The sequence below is a fragment of the Salvelinus fontinalis genome, chromosome 18, assembly GCF_029448725.1.
Source record: "Salvelinus fontinalis isolate EN_2023a chromosome 18, ASM2944872v1, whole genome shotgun sequence".
In the NCBI taxonomy this organism is placed as follows: Eukaryota; Metazoa; Chordata; class Actinopteri; order Salmoniformes; family Salmonidae; genus Salvelinus; species Salvelinus fontinalis.
In genome coordinates this window covers 9,445,824-9,460,963 of record NC_074682.1, presented here as the reverse complement: position 1 = coordinate 9,460,963, position 15,140 = coordinate 9,445,824, and positions in this window count along the sequence as shown.

Sequence of the window (15,140 nt, the reverse complement as noted above, 5' to 3'; positions counted from 1 at the left end):
TGGATGGCAGGAGGCTTGGCCCCGGTGATGTACTGGGCCGTACGCACTACCCTTTGTCGTGACTTGTGGTCGAAGGCCGAGCAGTTGCCATACCAGGATGCTCTCGATGGTGCAGCTGTACAACCTTTTGAGGATCTGAGGACCCATGCCAAATCTTTTCAGTCTCCTGAGGGGGAATAGGTTTTTTCGTGCCCTCTTCACGACTGTCTTGTTGTGCTTGGACCATGTTAGTTTGTTGGTGATGTGGACGCCAAGGAACTTGAAGCTCTCAACCTGCTCCACTACAGCCCTGTCGATTAGCATGTGGGCATGCTTGGTCCTCCTTTTCCTGTAGTCCACACTCATCTCCTTTGTCTTGATCACGTTGAGGGAGAGATTGCTGTCCTTGCACCACGCGGTCAGGTCTCTGACCTCCTCCCTATAGGCTGTCTCATCGTTGTCGGTGATCAGGCCTACCACTGTTGTGTCTTAATGATGGTGTTGGAGTTGTGCCTGGCCGTGCAGTCATGAGTGAACAGGGAGTACTGGAGGAGACTAGGCACACACCCCTGAGGGGCCCCCGTGTTGAGGATCAGCATGGCAGATGTGTTGTTACCTACTCTTACCACCTGGGGGAAGCCGTCAGGAAGTCTAGGATGCAGTTGCAGAGGGAGGTGTTTAGTCCCAGGGTCCTTAGCTTAGTGATGAGCTTTGAGAGCACTATGGTGTTGAACGCTGAGCTGTAGTCAATGAATAGCATTCTAACATAGGTGTTCCTTTTGTCCAGGTGGGAAAGGGCAGTGTGGAGTGCAATGGAGATTGCATCATCTGTGGATCTGTTGGTGCGGTATGCAAAAAAGACTGGTCTAGGGTTTCTGGGATAATGGTGTTGATGTGAGCCATGACCAGCCTTTCAAAGCATTTCATGGCTACAGACATAAGTGCTACTGGTTGGTAGTCATTTATGCAGGTTACCTTAGTGTTCTTGGGCACAGAGACTATGGTGAAAATGTCAGTGAAGACACTTGCCAGTTGGTCAGCGCATGCTCGGAGTACACGTCCTGGTAATCCGTCTGGCCCAGCGGCCTTGTGAATGTTAAATTGTATAAAGGTCTTACTCACATTGGCTGCAGAGAGCGTGATCACACAGTCATCCGGAACAGCTGATGCTCTCATGCATATTTCAGTATTACTTGCCTCGAAGCGAACATAGAAGTTATTTAGCTCGTCTGGTAGGCTCGTGTCACTGGTCAGCTCTCGGCTATGCTTCCCTTTGTAGTCTGTAATAGTTTGCAAGCTGTTACGTTCCCCAGTTTCTGTGTTGTAGCTTTTGTATTTGAGTGTGTGTGTTTCAGGAGAAATTCCTGAACTCCCCAAGCAGCGGATTGGTCGGCCCCAATTGATGATTGGAGCTGACCCCGCCCCCTCGTCAAGAAGCAGCTGTTTCTAATTACCCATTCCGTCTGAAGATAATAAAGCCAGTGTTCTGTTCTGTTGAAGAGAGAGAGAGAGAGAGATCATAGGTAGGCTGAGATCCTTGCTGGAGAATTATATTGTGATATAATGTTGGTCGTGAGTATGTACTATGTTAGTTGTTGTTGGTAGCAGCTTTGCTATGTTCTGTGTTTGTTGCTTTGTCAGAGCTTCTTTAGTGACCTGAGTTAGTTTTCTCAGTTTTGTTGTGAAGTGGATTGTTTGTTATTCTGTTTCATTTGTTCCCAGGGGGGAAGAGGAAGGCACTTTGGGAGTGCTTAGGCAAGAGGCCCGCGGGCATACATATACCCGTAGTATATTCAATGTCGAGGCACACTAGGTAAGACCTGGGCGGACCACCCCCTTGTATTTTGGTTAAGGCACCAGGTGGTGCTAAGATAGGTAAGTAGTGGGTAGGCAGGTTAGATAGGAGAGGGGGAGCTTTGATATTTACTTTCTTTGCTTTGGTTCCGTCCAGCCCCTTTTCCCCATATTACCGTGTAAGGAAATAAATCCTAGTAAGCGGTCAATTCTGCCTTTTTGTCATCCTTACTCGCACCTACAGTCCATACCTCTTTCGCTTCACAGAGTTGAGTTGTAGCAGGGTGTTGTGTTCCCTCTTCACAGAGGCGTGCGTAACACAAGCCCTGCCACATCTGACGAGCGTCGGAGCCGGTGTCGTACGATTCGATCTTCATGAACATGTGCAGTGCACTCTTCCATCACATGTACAGTACATCTGATTCTCACGATCTTGCACACTAACGAGATGTTATTGAACCCATACTACTACACTGTCTGAGCCAAGGACTGCATGCTTTCTCGTAAGGTTTGATTACAGTACTGGGTGGGGTGAATATATTTTATATGACATACATGATTTTTTGTTAACTATTAAATGGTAGCCTACAGCAAAGTGTGTTTACTTAATTTTTAACTTGTTAACAATTTCTGATAGTTAGTTTTTGCTACCATGTTGGTTTTAGCTTGCTTGACCCTGCTAACTGAGGAGTGTTAATTCACGTTTCATTTTAAAACAAATATCTTACAAAGGAGTTGTTTAGGCTAACTGCTTAACTATTTATCTGAACAGTGAATTGTAATTATTATTTTTTAACAAAAATTGTTGTAATCTTTACAGGAAAATGCCACGGATGCTATCTGATGTGAGGAGACCTTTCACTGCAGCTAATGTAGATGGAAAAGCTGTGTACATTTGCAAATACTGTGCCATATATGTGAAGAATGCAACAAAGATGCAGAATCATCTGGCCAAGTGCATAAAGTTCCCTCAGCGCTCATAACAAGCAACCACTGACAAAAGTCCCTCTACTTCTAGTCGAGGTGAAAATTATGAATCAGACACCTTATCGATAGCAACAGCTCATGGTCCTCCTGGAATCAGAAGTTGTTTTTTTTACTCAATTGAGGAACGTAGTCAGAGAAATGATGATGAATGTCTTGCTCGATCTGTGTATGCAACTGGTTCACCTCTGATGCTCACAGGCAATGTGTATTGGAAAATATTTCTGAATGTTCTTTGCCCAGCATACACCCCCCAACCAGACATGCTTTATCTACTAATTTGCTGGATTCAGAGTTCAAGTGAAGGTCAAGCAAATGATACAGAAAGCAGACTGTATTGCAATCATCTCTGATGGGTGGTCGAATGTTCGTGGGCAAGGAATAATTAACTTCACTAGGGTAGGGGCAGCATTCGGAATTTTGGATGAAAAGCGTGCCCAAATGAATCTGCCTGCTACTCAGGCCCAGAAGATAGGATATGCATATACATTTGGATAGAAAACACTCTACAGTTTCCAAATTTTTAAAAATAATGTCTGAGTATAACAAAACTGATATGGCAGGCGAAAACCTGAGGAAAATCCATCCAGGAAGTACTATTATTTTGAAAGGCTGTTTTTCCATTGAAAGCCTATCCACCATACAAAGACTTAGGACCCAGTTCACGATCTCTATGGCTTCTTCTACATATGGCCAGTCTTTAGGCATGGTTTCAGGCTTTTTCTCTGAAAAATTAGGGAGATACAGCACTTTCAATGAGTGGACAGTGGAAATTTCCAGACATGAGCCCAGCGCGTGATCGGGAGCGCGCCTTTCTTGTTTCTCTTTTTCTATTGAGGAAGCTTTTGTCCGGTTGAAATATTATTGATTATTTATGACAAAAACAACCTGAGGATTGATTTTAAACATCGTTTGACATGTTTCTACGAACCTTTATTATACTTTTTTGACTTTTCATCAGGATGTTGAGAGCGCGCTTTGTGCCTTTGGATTACTGAACTAAACGCACCATCAAAACTGAGGTTTTTGGAAGTAGAGGGACATTATCGAACAAAACAAACATTTATTGTGTAACATGGAGTCCTGGGAGTGCCACCAGATGAAGATCATCAAAGGTTAGTGATTAATTTAATCGCTATTTCTGACTTTTGTGAGTCCTCCTTGGCTGGAAAATGTCTGTATGGTGTTTTGTGGCTAGGCGCTGTCCTAACATAATCGCATGGTGTGCTTTCGCCGTAAAGCCTTTTTGAAATCGGACACTGTGGTTGGATTAAGAAGACGTTTATCTTTAAAATGGTGTATAATACTTGTATGTTTGAGGAATTTTAATTTCGGGATTTCTGTTTGAATTTGGCGCCCTGCAATTTCACTGGCTTTTGTCGAGGTGGGACGTTAGCGTCACAATGATACCAGAGAGGTTAACTACATCATCTCCATCCCTCAATCAGTATTCTACAAGAGTACAGACACAAGGGACAACAGACAAACCAGTCTCTGCATTGACCTTGGACCACAGAACGTATTTGCACTTTTATTCTATATTTTGGTTAGGCTAGGGTGTGGTTCTCAATCAGAGGCAGCTGTCTATCGTTGTCTCTGATTGAGAACCATACTTAGGTATCCCTTTTTTTCACCTGTCTATGTGGGAAGTTGACTTTGTTTAGGGCACATAGCCTTTAGCTTCATGGTTTGTTTGTTTAGTGTTTATTGTTTTGTTCGGCGTCATTTTTATAAATAAAAGGAAAATGTACGTTCAACACGCTGCACCTTGGTCCTCTTCTTTAAACGGCCGTGACACAGACACTGCTGCGAACATGAGGCTGCTTGGTCTAAAGTGGAGCTCCTACCCTCACATCACACCCATTGGCTGTGCTGCTCATGCATTAAATCTGCTCCACACGGACATCATGGCACTGAAAACAATGGATACACTACAAGAGAGCCAAGGAAATGGTTAGGTATGTGAAGGTTTATCAAGTTATAGCAGCAATCTACCTCACCAAGCAAAGTGAGAAGAATAAGAGCACCACATTGAAGCTGCCCAGCAACACGCCTTGGGGTGGTGTTGTCATCATGTTTGACAGTCTCCTGGAGGGGAAGGAGTCTCTCCAAGAAATGGCTATCACAGTCTTCAGATATGGACAGCCCCGTCAAGAGGATCCTCCTGGATGACGTATTTTGGGAGAGAGTGGTAAGCAGCAATAGGTTTCATAATCCATTGCACGGATTGAGGGGGACAATGCCATCCTGTCTGATGTTCAGACTCTGCTAACAGATGTAAGAGAAGAAATCCATACTGCCCTGCCCACTTCAGTGTTGCTCCAAGCAGAGGAAACTGCAGTTCTGAAATACATCAAAAAGCGTGAAGACTTCTGCCTGAAAACCATACACCCCGCAGCGTACATGTTGGACCCCAAGTATGCTGGCAAGAGCATCCTGTCTGGTGCAGAGATCAACAAGGCCTATGGTGTCATCACTACCGTGTCTCGTCACCTTGGCCTGGATTAGGGCAAGGTTCTTGGCAGTCTGGAGAAGTACACTTCCAAGCAAGGGCTTTGGGATAGAGATGCAACATGGTAGTCGTGCCAACATATCTCATCAGCCACCTGGTGGAAGGGACTTTGTGGATCTGAGGCTCTTTCCCCTGTTGCCTCCATCATCCTCAAAATCCCACCAACATCAGTCGCCTCAGAGCGCAACTTGTCCTTGTTTGGGAACACACAAACCAGAGCACGCAACAGGCTGACCAACATAAGGGTTGGGTATCCTGGCAAGTTTGAGGCTTTTTGAGCCTGAGAACAATCCATCCTCAACAAGGTTGGAAAGTGACAGTGAAGATGAGGCCTCAGAGTCTGACATTTAAGAGGTGGACATTGAGGAGGTCCAGGGAGAAGACATGGAAGCCTGAGAGGAAGACAACCAAAGCTTAGTTTCTAGAATATCATTTTACAGATACTATATGTTGAAAACGTTTTTGGGAGATGCAATGGATCATTGAGGATCATTCAATATTCCCTTTCTTTTGTTGTTCAGTGAAATCATCCCATGCGAAGAGTCAACTCATTTAATTAAAGTTCAATTTGTAACAATTAAAAAATAAAAATTATATTGGAAGGATTTAATAATGTGCAATTATGTCTACTTATGATAAGGTTAAAGGTTTATGTTTCTGTCTCCATATGATATGGTAAATATATCCAATTCAAAAAACATCTACATTTAAATGGTATTAATATTAATTTGCATATATTTCCATTAATTCCCATATATTCCCGTTAATTCCCATATATTTCCATGATATCCCAAGGAAAGTTTCCACCTCTGAATATTCCTCCAAATGCGCAACTCTAGTTACAAATCATCTATAACCGTATGTCATGCTTAAGGGTTCATGAATGTGGCATAACTGTGTGACATAACCACCAATGTCAAATAGGACATAAACCTGTGCTTTATAAAGGGTGGCATAAGCACTGCTTAATAAAGGCTTTATAAATCATATTAAATTGAGTCTTCACAAAGCATTTTTAACCGTGTCATGCATCTTGGTAGAGCATTGCAACGCCAGGATAGTGGATTCGATTCCCGGAACCCATGTCAAAATCTATTCACGCAAGACTAAGTCGCTTTTAGGCCCATCAGGTCTTTGACACATTCACCCACTCCACCGCTGAAAGATCATCCACAAAATGCTGGCACCATTGTAACAAGTAGTAATCAAGCCCTGGTCTCCAGCATTTGACCAGAAGAGGAATACCTGATGCGGTGGTCTCAGCTAGGACTACTCCAAATCATCTTGGCTCTGACACACACACACAAGCTTTGCAGGTCCATCAACCCCTTTAAATAGCTCTCACACCCTACAGTAACCTGTGGATCATGAGAGAACCTTCATTAAATCAGCAGAACGTTAATAATCTATTTATTGACACTTCATGTAGTATCCTGCTATACTTAGTTTGAAGTGAGACACCGTCGGTTATTCATAACACATCCATAAAGACTCTATATCACATGACACTGTACTTAATTTAAAGTCAGACCCCTTTGGATATTTATAACACAAATGCCTTGTATCATATGACGCTGTACTTACTAGAAAGTCAGACACCTTTGGCCATTCATAACACATACATAAGGGCGTAATGATGCAAACACAAATGTATTAACACTTAGGCTATTATCAGGATAAGGTAAGACCCAGATGCAGATCATGTCGAAGTAACAATGTTTATTACAGCAACAGAGGCAAAGGTAAAGGATAGCAGGCAGGCTCAGGGTCAGGGTCAGGACAGGCAAGGGTCAAAAACCAGGAGGGCCAGAAAAAGAGAGGCTGGGAAAAGAGACAGGAGCTGACAGGACAATCGCTGGTTAGCTTGACAAACAAGACGAACTGGCAACAGACAAACAGAAAACACAGGGGATAATGGGGAAGATGGGCAACACCTGGAGGGGGTCGGAGACAAGCACAAACATTTAAGTCATTTAAGTCACAAAGACAGGCGAAACAGATTAGGGCGTGACAGGTAATTATCACTAACAGGTCTTTATGAAACCTTTATAAGCTGCACTTCATTTAAAGCGAGATCGAATTGTCCAACCCATCGGGTATCTCATTACACCCCATTATGCCATGTCTTGAAAAATGCAGACAGACGGAATCAAAGTAAGTTTACATTGTAATACTTTTGACAGCCAACTTTCTACCTTAACCCTGTGTTTTCATCACACTAACTCACTGTACATATCAACCCCTCTGTGTCCAGGATTGGTTTTATCAGGCAAAGTTGAGCTGTATGAATAAAATGGAATGAAATATTTTCCTTCCCTGACATGTGCATCACCAAATACTTGATAAAGTGGAGCAGCCGCCAGAAATTTGGAAGGAGTCAGAGCCATTATGTGATTGTAACGCTTGTCGTGATTGGAAGAAGAGGAGGACCAATGCGCAGCGTGGTAAGTGTCCATATTGATTTAATACGAATAATGAACACTGAACAAAAACAATAAAACGACAAACGAACACTCCAGTACGGTGAAACAAAACACAGAACAGAAAATAATCACCCACAAAACACAATGAAAAACAGGCTACCTAAATATGGCTCCCAATCAGAGACAACGGCTGACACCTGCCTCTGATTGAGAACCATACTAGGCCCAACACATAGAAATCTACCAACAGAACAAAACATAAAAAAAACACATAGAATGCCCACCTCAACTCACGCCCTGACCAAACTAAAATAAAGACATAACAAAGGAACTAAGGTCAGAACGTGACAGTGATAAAATTTCCATTCATAATATTGCGTTATGGTACTTAGCGGAACCACTTGCCTGGTTGTCTCTCAATGTTGGTCTGTGTGGACATGGCTTTCTCGCATTGTTTTCCCAAATATTACTGAATAGGTATTTTGACTTTTACTGGGGAACACCTGAGCCTCAAGGCTTCCATTTCATCTGAACCGCAATGCAGTATTTACGCGGTAGCTCTTTTTCTCCATGGTCAAATACAATCATCAGACGGTTTTGGGTAGTCTAAAAACACACTACTAGATACTAGCCTATAGATTCCCCTCACAGGTAACTGCTTTCTGATTTTAGAATAAGAAGTGCGTTTGAATGGGCACTACTTTGTAAACAGAAACATTGAGCAAACATCGCTATGGTGGATTCGGTTGAATGCAACCTCAATTTCAGGATTCTCTGTGTCCATTTGTATGTGCATTTGTTCACCAGCTTGCCACGGTGACATTTTTCTTTACCACTGTAAGGTGTTGCTGTAGCGGTTCACAATGTCCCTAGACTACAGTTATTATCTCGGCTATGATAAATATTGCACCCAAAAGGTCTTTATCTTGCCAACACTGACTGTGTAACTTTTGTCCATCATCCTCTAATGGCTGTCTGCCTTAAACCTAGACATGAGCTATGATCCACATAGCCTACTCTGATTATATCACACCAGCCATGCTGCTGTAGTCTACTCCATTCCTGGAGGCTGACCAAAAATCCCTGACTTCGTTTAGTGCCTTGAAAGGTTTCAGGTAAAAGCACATGGCATAGCTGGATACGCCAAAAAAAAGCTATAGTAATCTAATACACATCCAACTCATTTAAATCTCCCTGCCCTCTATTTTACTGGTTCCACATCGGCATATTTGTTCCTTGCCAGCCATTATTACAGGTAGCAGACAACATCCAATTGATAGGGCAGGTTTATTTGAGTGGGCCAGGGAAAACACCTTTTTCAAATGGTTGAACAGGGCCATATATGCCAACCCAAATATCACCCAAGGTGTTTACAAATCTAATCAAAGGCTCCATTTGTCATAGCTTTCTTATTAGTTCATTATTTGTTGTTTGTTTCTTTTTGTTGGAAATGCCAGCTATGGATTTGCCAGCTATGGATTTGGTTTTGATACGCGTTTTGGAATTGTACAGTAGTTTCAGCACCAACTTTTCTTTATCAGACTACTGTACTTTACAACAGTATTGAGGACACTTGTGTTTTGTTGCTTTGTTTTGTGACATTTTGTAATAGAAAAAAATATATATATTGGCATTACAGTCATATAATAACTTCCACAATGCTTTACAGTATATTTCAATGATACTTTGTTTACAGTGACAAATAAGCTCTCAAGAGGTATGCAAATATATTCATCAGTGCACTTTCACTCTCAAAGGTCAACCTGCGAGGCAATTAGCACGCCACGTGACTGTACAGCTAAAACAAATTCATTAGGGCGGCAGGTAGCAAGTAACCGAAAGTTTGATGGTTCAAATTCCTGAGCTGACTAGGTGAAAAATCTGATGTGCCCTTGAGCAAGGCACTTAACCCTAATTGCTCCAGGCTCACTGTCAAGAATGCTTGATCCCTGGCTCTGACCCCACTCTCTGAAGGTGTCTCAGGGGGAGTGGGATATGCAAAAAAACAAATGTCCAATTCACACATGTGAAATAGGACAAATGTAAGCACCCACCTAAATATCTTATTATAATTACCCAGCATCCCTTTCTTCCAGCATGGAGGTGTGTGTGTGGTTGAAAGGTGTGGCTGTCTAATTGTGACTCAGGAGGAGTTGCTGAGGGGTAAAATGTTCCTATGCCATTGTGTCCTCTCTACGGCGAGTCAGAAAGCCAGAGTGACATATATAGAGTGTTGATGAATAACTAAAACCCCTACAGATCTGGGTGTCAGGCAACAGATGCTGATAACAGCCACAGATTAGGTCTTAGATTGGTGACGGATCCCACCAAGATGGCAATGCTATATTTACCCCCTTTGCCTCCCCTCCTATATAATCGCTGCCTGTGCTGTGTGTGAGGGGGTCATTGGGTTTTGCCACATTACATGGAGCACCAAGTGTGAAGTGTATATGAAATATTAATTTAAGAGGTAGAAAGAATGCAGGCTTTTGAGAAGTAGGGCAAGGCAGAGGTGGAAAATAGAGGGAGCTCATTCCTGTGTGGAATGCAGGTTTTCAACTTAGAGTCACATGACATAGTGTGATATTAGAATGCATTTATCGAGTTAGCCTCTTGTTATCTGTATTTTTTCCTTATTCTGATTTAAGGTTGTATCTTAATGATGGTATTGTAAGGATCAGAACCATTAACTAATTTGTTTAGTCTAGCCGATTGTACATCCATTACATTTTGCTCATGCATCCCAAATACATTTGTCCATCCACGCTTGGATCCAAGGATCCTCAAACAGGATCCAAGGATCCTCAAACATTGTTGGAGCCTAAATGTATTTTTCAGCCAAATATGACGACTGAAATCGACTGTGAATTTTCTATGTAAAGTTTGCTTTCCGGGCATGACTGAAGGCAGCCAGCACACCTTGAGGAGAATGTTTATTGAACATAAAAACACTCCTCTCAGCAATTGTGTCAGTGGCAATAAGTAGAGAGGAGGAAAATTTTCAGAATTTCAAATGAAAGAAGAGAAATACAAAAATAAAAAGCAATCCCAGCTAGCACATTTGGTTCCTTAGAAGTTGTGGCAATTCACCTGGACATGACTGACCAGGTGAATCCAGGTGAAAGCTGTGTTCCCTTATTGACGTCACTTGTTAAATCCACTTCAATCAGTGTAGACGAAGGGGAGGAAACAGGATAACAAAGGATTTTTCAGCCTTGAGACAATTGAGACATGGATTGTGTACAGTGCATTTGGAAAGTATTCAGACCCCTTGAATTTTTCCACAATTAGTTTCATTACAGCCTTATTCTAAAATGTATTAAATCGTTTCCCCCCCCCTCATCAGTCTACACACAATGCCCCACAATGACAAAGCAAAAACATGTTTTTAGAAATTTTTGTAAATGTATGAAATATCACGAAATAAGTTTTCAGACCATTTACTCAGTACATTGTTGAAGCACTTCTGGCAATGATTACAGGCCCCGTGTCTTCTTGGGTATGATGTTACAAGCTTGACACACCTGCATTTGGGGAGTTTCTCCCATTCTTCTCTGCAGATCTTCTCAAGCTCTGTCAGGTTGGATGTGGAGCATCCCTGCACAGCTATTTTCAGGTCTCTCCAGAGATGTTTTATCGGGTTCCAGTCCGGGCTCTGGCGAGGCCACTGAAGGATATTCAGAGACTTTTCCCGAAGCCACTGCTGCGTTCTCTTGGCTGTGTGGTTATAGTCATTGTCCTGTTGGAAGGAGAACCAGTCTGAAGTCATGAGCACTCTGGAGCAGGTTTCCATAAAGGATCTCTCTGTACTTTTCACCGTTCATCTTTCCCTCAATCCTGACTAGTCTCCCAGTCCCTGCCGCTGAAAAACATACCCACAGCATGATGCTTCACCATAGGGATGGTGCCAGGTTTCCTCCAGATGTGACGCTTGGCATTCAGGCCAAAGAGTTCAATCTTGGTTTCATTAGACCAGAGAGTCTTGTTTATCATAGTCTGAGAGTCCTTTAGGAGCCTTTTAGCAAACTCCAAGCAGGCTGTCATGTGCCTTTTACTGAGGAGTGGCTTCCATCTGGCCACTCTACGATTAAGGCCTGATTGGTGGAGTGCTGCAGAAATGGTTGTCCTTCTGGAAGGTTCTCCCATCTCTACAGAGGAACTCTGGAGCTCTGTCAGCTTGACCATCGGGTTATTGGTCACCTCCCTGACCAAGGCCCATCTCCCCCGATTGCTCAGTTTGGCCATGCAGCCAGCTCCAGGAAGTCTTGGTGGTTCCAAACTTCTTCCATTTAAGAATGATGTTGTCCACTCAATTCAATCAATTTTATTTTATATAGCCCTTCGTACATCAGATAATATCTCGAAGTGCTGTACAGAAACCCAGCCTAAAACCCCAAACAGCTAGAATGCAGGTGTAGAAGCACGGTGGCTAGGAAAAACTCCCTAGAAAGGCCAAAACCTAGGAAGAAACCTAGAGAGGAACCAGGCTATGAGGGGTGGCCAGTCCTCTTCTGGCTGTGCCGGGTGGAGATTATAACAGAACTATGCCAAGATGTTCAAAAATGTTCATAAGTGACAAGCATGGTCAAATAATAATCATGAATAATTTTCAGTTGGCTTTTCATAGCTGATCATTAAGAGTTGAAAAACAACAGGTCTGGGACAGGTGGCGGTTCCATAACCGCAGGCAGAACAGCTGAAACTGGAATAGCAGCAAGGCCAGGCGGACTGGGGACAGCAAGGAGTCACCACGGGCGGCAGTCCCGACGCATGGTCCTAGGGCCCAGGTCCTCCGAGAGAAAGAAAGAGAGAAGGAGAAAATTAGAGAGAGCCAAGATTTTCAAAATGTTCATAAATGACAAGCATGGTCAAATAATAATCAGGAATAAATCTCAGTTGGCTTTTCATAGCCGATCATTAAGAGTTGAAAACAGCAGGTCTGGGACAGGTAGGGGTTCCATAACCGCAGGCAGAAGAGTTGAAACTGGAATAGCAGCAAGGCCAGGCGGACTGGGGGCAGCAAGGAGTCACCACGGCCGGTAGTCCCGACGTATGGTCCTAGGGCTCAGGTCCTCCGAGAGAAAGAGAGAAGGAGAAAATTAGAGAGAGCCAAGATTTTCAAAATGTTCATAAATGACAAGCATGGTCAAATAATAATCAGGAATAAATCTCAGTTGGCTTTTCATAGCCGATCATTAAGAGTTGAAAACAGCAGGTCTGGGACAGGTAGGGGTTTCGTAACCGCAGGCAGAAACAGTTGAAACTGGAATAGCAGCAAGGCCGGGCGGACTGGGGACAGCAAGGTGTCAGCATGCCCGGTAGTCCTGACGTATGGTCCTAGGGCTCAGGTTCTCAGAGAGAAAGAGAGAACGAGAGAATTAGAGAGAGCATACTTAAATTCACACAGGACACTGGATAAGACAGGAGAAGTACTCCAGGTATAACCAACTGACCCTAGCCCCCCGACACATAAACTACTGCAGCATAAATACTGGAGGCTGAGACAGGAGCGGTCAGGAGACACTGTCCACTGTGTTCTTAGGGACCTTCAATGCCACAGAAACATTTTGGTACCCTTCCCCAGATCTGTGCCTTGACACAATCCTGTCTCGGAGCTCCGCGGACAATTCCTATAGACAGGTGTGTGTCTTTCCAAATCATGCCCAATCAATTAAATTTACCACAGGTGGACTCCAATCAAGTTGTAGAAACATCTCAAAGATGATCAATGGAAACAGGATGCACCTGAGCAAAATTTAGGGTCTCATAGCAAAGGGTCTGAATACTTATGTAAGTGAGGTATTTCTGTACATTTTTAATACATTTGCAAAAATGTCTAAACCTGTTTTTGCTTTGTCATTATGGGATATTGTGTGTAGATTGGTGAGGAAAAAGGTTAATTTAATCAATTTTAGAACAAAGCTGTAATGTAACAATGGAAGGGGTCTGAATACTTTCCGAATGTGCTGTATGTGTGCCATTCAGAGGGTGAATGGACAAGACAAAAGATTTAAGTGCTTTTGACAGGGGTATGATAGTAGATGCCAGGCGCACTGGTTTGTGTCAAGTTTCCCATTTTTCAAGAATGGTCCACCACCCAAAGGACATCCAGCCAACTTGACACAACTTTGGGAAGAATTGGAGTCAACATGGGCCAGCATCCCTGTGGAAGACTTTCGACACCTTCTAGAGTCCATGCCCCGATGAATTGAGGCTGTTCTGAGGGCAAAAGCATGTGAAACTCAATATTAGGAATGTGTTCTTAATGTTCTGTACACTCGGTGTATATGTTTTTAAATAAATAACATTCTTAGAGCATTACTAATGTTTTCCTTTGGTGTTTATGGAAAGTTCTCTTAATGTTCTGAGAATGGAATTTAGGGCTAATTGATGTTGTGTACGATTAAATGTTTTGAAACATTTCCAGAATATTCTGAGAACTACTTTCCCAGACGTGTGTGGAATGTTCTGTGGAAGCACGGAAATTCCCACAGAAGAAGGTTGATTCTTAACGTTCTCGGGAACAATTTGAGAAATTGACTTTAAATACAACCATGAGGAAACCTGTAGGAAACGTTATGCTGAAGTACTGAAATTCCCACAGAAGAACATTGTTTAACACCTGAAAATTGCCAATGTCAAACCAGTTGGAGAACGTTCATAGAACAATACCAACATTTCCATGAAATGTAACCATGTTTGAACTTTTAGGAAACGTTCTGTTAAACATTTTTGTCAAGTTCCTTAAATGTGTAGAGATTGGCATTAAGGCCATTAAGCTTGGCTTGAATAACCTAGCACTGCTCTCTACTGGCAAATAGGGTGTATTGCATTTGCAAAAGGCAACAGGGGTTCATGAGGCAAACAAATCAAGGATTCAAGTTTTTTTTTAAATACAATTCATTGTGTTATGCAGTATAAACTCCCTATTGTGTATATATTACACCACTGTATTGTTTTCCTAATGTTAAGAAGCATTCCTAATCCCTACTCAAAAGCTTTCTGAGGAAACGGTATTCTAATCAACAGAGAATGCATGGGTACTAGCCAGGTGGTGATGAGTAAAACATCACACATGGGATGATGTGAGACATTCCTGTCTGAAGTCACAGAGAAGAATGCATCTCTAGCCACGGGCAAGTCAACACCTGCATTTGGGTGACTGCTATGTTGACTGTGCTTTGTTCTACTGGGATATGGACCATTTGAGAGAAACCACGACACAAGACAGGATGGCAGACTTTGACTGTAGTCTGAACCACAGCTAGGCATTTTAGGTTCAGTAAAGATACTAACATGAAAGCACAAGGAGAGAGACTGTTTCCCCTTCTCAGTGTCTTACAAACAATATTTGTTTTGTCTCTACCCACCTTGTGGTGTGTAGTAATAACAGATGGGGTTATTTTAGAGGAGAGAACTGTAATCCCCTTTAATCCTGCTAAAAATCC